Source organism: Castanea sativa, chromosome 6, assembly GCF_040712315.1.
Source record: "Castanea sativa cultivar Marrone di Chiusa Pesio chromosome 6, ASM4071231v1".
In the NCBI taxonomy this organism is placed as follows: Eukaryota; Viridiplantae; Streptophyta; class Magnoliopsida; order Fagales; family Fagaceae; genus Castanea; species Castanea sativa.
The window spans coordinates 45,603,475-45,609,474 of NC_134018.1; positions in this window are offsets into that span (position 1 = coordinate 45,603,475).

Below are 6,000 nucleotides of genomic sequence, written 5' to 3' on the forward strand. Positions count from 1 at the left end.
TTGCAACCGTATGAGTCGTCACCATTTAAATTTATTGGAATTTGGGTCAGATATGGAAGATGCTCCCACGCCCATAATTGTAATATGAAAATAGGACTTGCAACCTCCGTGTTTTTTTTAATAGCAGCAGTACACAACTCTTTATAAAAGAAAGCAAGTGTGACACTACCCCAGCTATATTCCCCAGCTACACCAAAGTCCTCTAATAGCTTGAGAAAGTACCAACGCAATTTATTTTGGCTCTTATTTCCAAATAGTAAAGCCAAAACCTAGAACAAGTATGCCCTAGCATACTGTTGGGTTGTTACAGCATTGACACTCTCTGGTAGGTTTGAGAATGCATTCCTTACCCATGTTATTTTAAGGCCAGCATATGCCAATGCATTTTCGGGTGGTGTCACTCCAAGTAAATTCTGACAAACTGGTCCCCATTCCAAATTAGTGGGCCCGCACACTGCATTGCCATCAATAGGCAATCCTGTAATGATTGCTATATCCTATAGAGTGATCGACATTTCACAATTAGGTAGGTGAAATGTATGGGTTTCAGATCGCCACCACTCCACCAAAGAAGTGATAAAACTCTAGTCAATATCTATGTGGGTAACACGGTACAGTTTACATTGATGCAAATATGGGGTGATACGCTCGCCTAACTGTGTGGGGAGGGGGGGTGCAAACGGTTGGGGTCGCACCCGTAAGGTGGAAACCTGAATTCTTTTAAAAAATGTATAATGTTATATTGCTAATGTTGAAATTATTTTCATGTAAATTGAATAATTGTAGATATTATTAGGATATTAATAAATTTTGATCTCGCAACGTACATTGTCTTCCATTGCATTATTAGAGATGTGATATTGTTGTTGGGTTAGCAGAGAATGATCGAATGACCCAGGCTCCATTTCTAATATATCCTACATTAAATGCTACAATGAGTTAAACCATATCTGAAGATGCGTTTTCACAGTATCTTTAATATATAAACACTAAGATTAAAAAATTACAATATCTGAAGGTACATTTTTTACAAACCATCTATATAAAAAATTACAAACTAAGCAAATAATTTCCAATTAAATTAGGTGGCTGAGAAGCTTACTACAATTGCGATACGAAGTGAAGGAATGTAGGAATTATAGAATGATACTTGCAAGAAAAGAAAGAAAGAATTTAAAAAAAAAAACATAATCAGATAATCATAAATATTTTCTAAAAACAAAAGAACAATAATAAAAAATAATAACATTAATATAACCATATATAAAGCATATAATTAATTTTTACACCAACTAAACTTTAAAGAAAAAGAAACACAAATGTATGATTTATTGTACTAAATAAAAATAAAAATAATACACATACATATCTTTATTATAAACCAACAAACATATTATGCAATATATTTTTTCCAAGTAATAGATGTAATAATTGATAATAACAAAGTAAAATTGATTATAAAAATATCACAATGATTTTATTACAATTTTTGTGGTCATATACTAATAATAACAATAAATAATATTAAATAATTTCAAAATTAACAAAACACATATGTAAATTTAATTAGAGAGTTGAGATGCTTACCACAATTGTGATACCAACTAAAAGAGTGAGAATTATAGAGTGATACTTGCAAGAAAAAAAACACAATTAGATAATAAAAAATAAATACAAAATAACAACAATACTAAAAATGTTTGTAGTTCTAACCATAAAAATTCATTAATCTAAAATTTGAATAAAAACAACAACAACAACAATAATTATAATCGCTGAAGCAAAAAGTAAAAAAACATACATTAATCCAAAACTTACAATCCTTAATTGTGCACGCTGAAGCAAAACTGAAAAATAACTAAACAATCAGAAGAGATGCAAAGTAGAAGTGTAAGTTTGTGAGGAGACTTCAGGAAGGACACTTGCCTTTTATTAGAAAAGATGCAAAGTAGAAGTGTAAGTTTGTGAGGAAACTTCAGGAATTACACTTGCCTTTTATTAGAAAGAGGTGAAATAAAAAGACAAAACAATCACTTGTCACGGGAAGGCTATAAAAAGTAAAAAATCTCTAAGATGGTTTTATTGGGGAGGTCATAAAAAGTAAAAAGAATCTCTAAAGATGGTTTTATTGGGAAGGATGAATGAAATCTTTTTAGGCAAAAAATAAGAATAGGAGAAAGAGGTGAATTGATTGATTGATTGACTCCTCACAAATAATTTTACAATATGAAATGAAAGAACATGACATATACACAAACCAGGTCAAGAAAACTACTGAAAGATAAGAATATGTTTACTATATATATTTTTTATTTGGACAATATTTTCGCAACAAATTATAAGTGGCAAGTTGTTACTAGTTGTTATTGTTGGGGCAAAAAAATATCTTAGCATTAGGTTCAAATTTGAACTAGCAACAACTAACTACCTATGATTTGTTGTAAAAATATTGTAAAAAAAAAAATGTTGTGGACATACTTTTTTTTTCCTTCTATTTCGGCAATGCCACAGCAAAGAATCTCTACAAAAATCTGAGGTTTTTTTTTTTTTTTCTTCTATTTACAGTACACATCAATCATTTTTTTCTTCTATAACTTTCTTTCATGTACTTTTTAGAATCTATATACTTTTTTAGAATCTATGTACTTTTTTAGAATAAGAATCAAGCACTCAGTGTACTTGAATTTGTTTCAAACGGTATCTTAGTTTTCCCCCTCTATTTCAGCAATGTCATTGCCACAATTGGTTTTCCTTTTTTTTATTACTTTTTTTCCCCCATTTTTGGCAATGGCATTGCCACAATTTTTTTTTCTTTTTCTTTTTCCCCCTATTTCAGCAATACCATTGCCATAATTCTTTTTTTTTTCCTCTTCATTTTCGGCAATACCATTGCCACAAATTTTTTTTCCTTTTCCCCCTATTTCGGCAATACCATTTACAATTCTTTAAAAAAAAAAAAAAAAAACTTATTCCCTCCATTTTTGGCAATACCATTGTCACAATTTTTTTAAAAAACTTTTTCCCTCCATTTTTGGCAATGGAATTGTCACAAAACAATTTTTTTTTTTGTTGCTTCGGGCACTCGCGCACTTTGGACTCACTCACTCAGGCAGGGGCTGGGGCAGAAGGCATTTTGGTAATGCCATTACCGAAATTCAAAAATTTCTCTCTCCTACTTTTTATTTTTCTCTCTCATACTTTTGTTAGAATTTCGGCAACGGTGTTGCCGAAATTCATTCTCTTTCCTCAATTCCTTAAATAACTTGGAATAGTGCCTATAACAACAAAAAACTCAATTTTTTACAATATTTAGCCAAAAGATTCTAAGAAATTGTTAATGTTAAATGTGTGGAATTTTTTGAATTGTATCTGGCAACGTATCTATAACGTCTCTAGGCATTTCTTTTTTCCCTTTTTCTCTTTTTATGAATGGGGTCGTTTCATTTTGTTCACTTATTATGTTTAAAATAATTTGTTTTTTGTCGCCTGCGTTTACAGTAGCATCTTTTAGTGCAAATGTGTTATTATAATTTTCGTTAAATATATCTGGATCCTTGAGATATTGCAATATTTCATGCACCAAAAATTCTAATGATTTTCTGAGGTTATTGTTGTTTTTTGCAAATGGGTATGTGAGAAGTGGGATTTTTTTATTTCATTTAAAAAAAATATTATCGTTTTAGTTTGGAATTTTTTTTATAATACTAAGTATTTTAACACACCCACACAAGGGGAGAAGGAATAAGGTTTAAAAAAAACTAACAGTGGTGTATATCCAAAATGGCCTAATTTGGAATTTACTTTGACAAATGACAAATGACAAATGTTTTGATAGATGATGGAGTTTACTTCTAAACTTGTTTGGAATAATATTCTTCAAATTCACTTCGTGGTGATTTAAACTAGCATCTACTTGTACTTTAATTTACATAATCTATCTAATAAGTTGATTGGCTTGTTTAATTAATTTAATGAGTCATATAATGTAATATATGTGGATAGTCTAATGAGTTGTAACATAATAAGTTATAAACAAATTCCCCTAAATTGGGTTGGATGAAAACTCGATCATTCAATGAAAACTGTGATATGAAGGAGAAAAACCTGTTTCACACATTTTCATTCAAATACAACCCCATTTCCACTAAACTTGAAACCGCCCTTAAATCAAATCACAAACACCTTACCTACACAACCTATGCCCTCCATTTCATTGACTCTACCCCCTTGTGTGAATGAATATTAATGATGCACGGAAAATCAGTAAGTTGAATGCTCCGAGCTTCAATGGACTAGTGACGAAAGACCTGAAAGGAAAAAGAAAAAATCAAAAGAGACTGGGTTGAACCGACCAAGAACCCTCCGATGTTTAAGTTAGTTTTGTCTTTGGAACTCAAGAATTCAAACTTTTTAGGAATAGTCAAAACTTACCTTCATTTGATAAGGTTGAGTGCTTATATAGTGTGTTCAGAGCGGTTACTTGTCTCATACCTTCCACAATATTTGTGGAAGTCCGAAAGTTCAAACTTAACTTCCATAACCGTTATAGAAGTTAGAGTGTTCAATCTTATCTTCTACAACTGTCATTGGAAGTTAAGAACCTAGTAGGAAGTTATAGTGATGAGTCAGGATCTTGCTCATGTATCAAAATGGTTACATGTGGTTTGATTCCTAAGCTCTTGTAGATAGATCTAACACCTGGAAATTTTCCAAGTGTTGAGGGTTGTCCTCACGGACGACCTTCATGTTTATGGACATCCGTCCTACTTGGGACGACCTTCTTATGCTAGGATAGTCTTTCTAGTCTAGATGACTCTTATGGACGAATTGGAGTTGGTCCAATTTTTAGTCCACCATCAAATATATCCCCAACCCGATTTTAATCCATTACTTATATCTGACATGTATTCAATTAGGTCATACTTGAATATGTATACGATGACTCATTTCTCAAATACACATGAGGGCATAATAATGCAATTTATATAAGTCTATATGAAAGTAGGGTTGTAAATGAATTGAGTTGTTCATGGACAACTTAAGTTTGACTCAAAAACAATTCATTTATGTTTGTTTACTTAGCAAGCGAATAAAGCTCAAGCTCGGGATTATGATTGACTGTTAATGAATCAAACTTTAATAACATGTTTATGAACAAGAACGTAAGTATAAGGTGTGATTATAAGTACACACAATATGTTTATATGTATACATGTATGAAAATATACTTGTATCGGCTTGAAATTAGAATATGAATAAGTTTGTAAGATATCAAATTATTACTTATAATTTATTGATAATATAAATATTTCATTTTGTAATAAAAATCACACATAACGTTTAACAATGCAAGGTTGACGAATCTAAATTTTTATAAATTTACAAATGAAAACAATTTTTTTTTCTAATTAATTCAAACAGTATAATTTCAATTAAACTTTAGTTGTTTATTTTTAGAATAGATTCATAAAGGAGTAAGCAATTGTAGTTACTACTATATATGGAAAAGGAATAGGGCTTGCTTAAAATTATAGATGGTTTAACTCCAAACAATGTTATACCACTAAATATTTGTTATTCAATATGATTTTTGACAAATTTACCATTAAATTACATATTATTCTTATATTATTCATGCTTGCAAATTTCAAACTAATTAGATATCAAGTTTTTGTATTTTAAAATTATGCATAAAATATGAGTTTATAGATCAAATATTAAATAATACATGATTAAAAATAAATATAGTATGTATGTTAAGATCATAAAGAACGTGTAATCAAACTATGAGATTTTCAAATTATTAATCAAATAAAAAATTATTAAGTGATGTAAAATGACTTAAAATTACCACAAGTGTAACTTGATATGAACTAAAAGAATAAATTAATCAAATAGCTACTGTACAACTTCAAAAGCATTTAAAAAAAAAAGGGTTAAATATAATCTGGCTTGGCAATAAACTCAAATTCAAGCTTAGCACATATTTAAAATCAAATT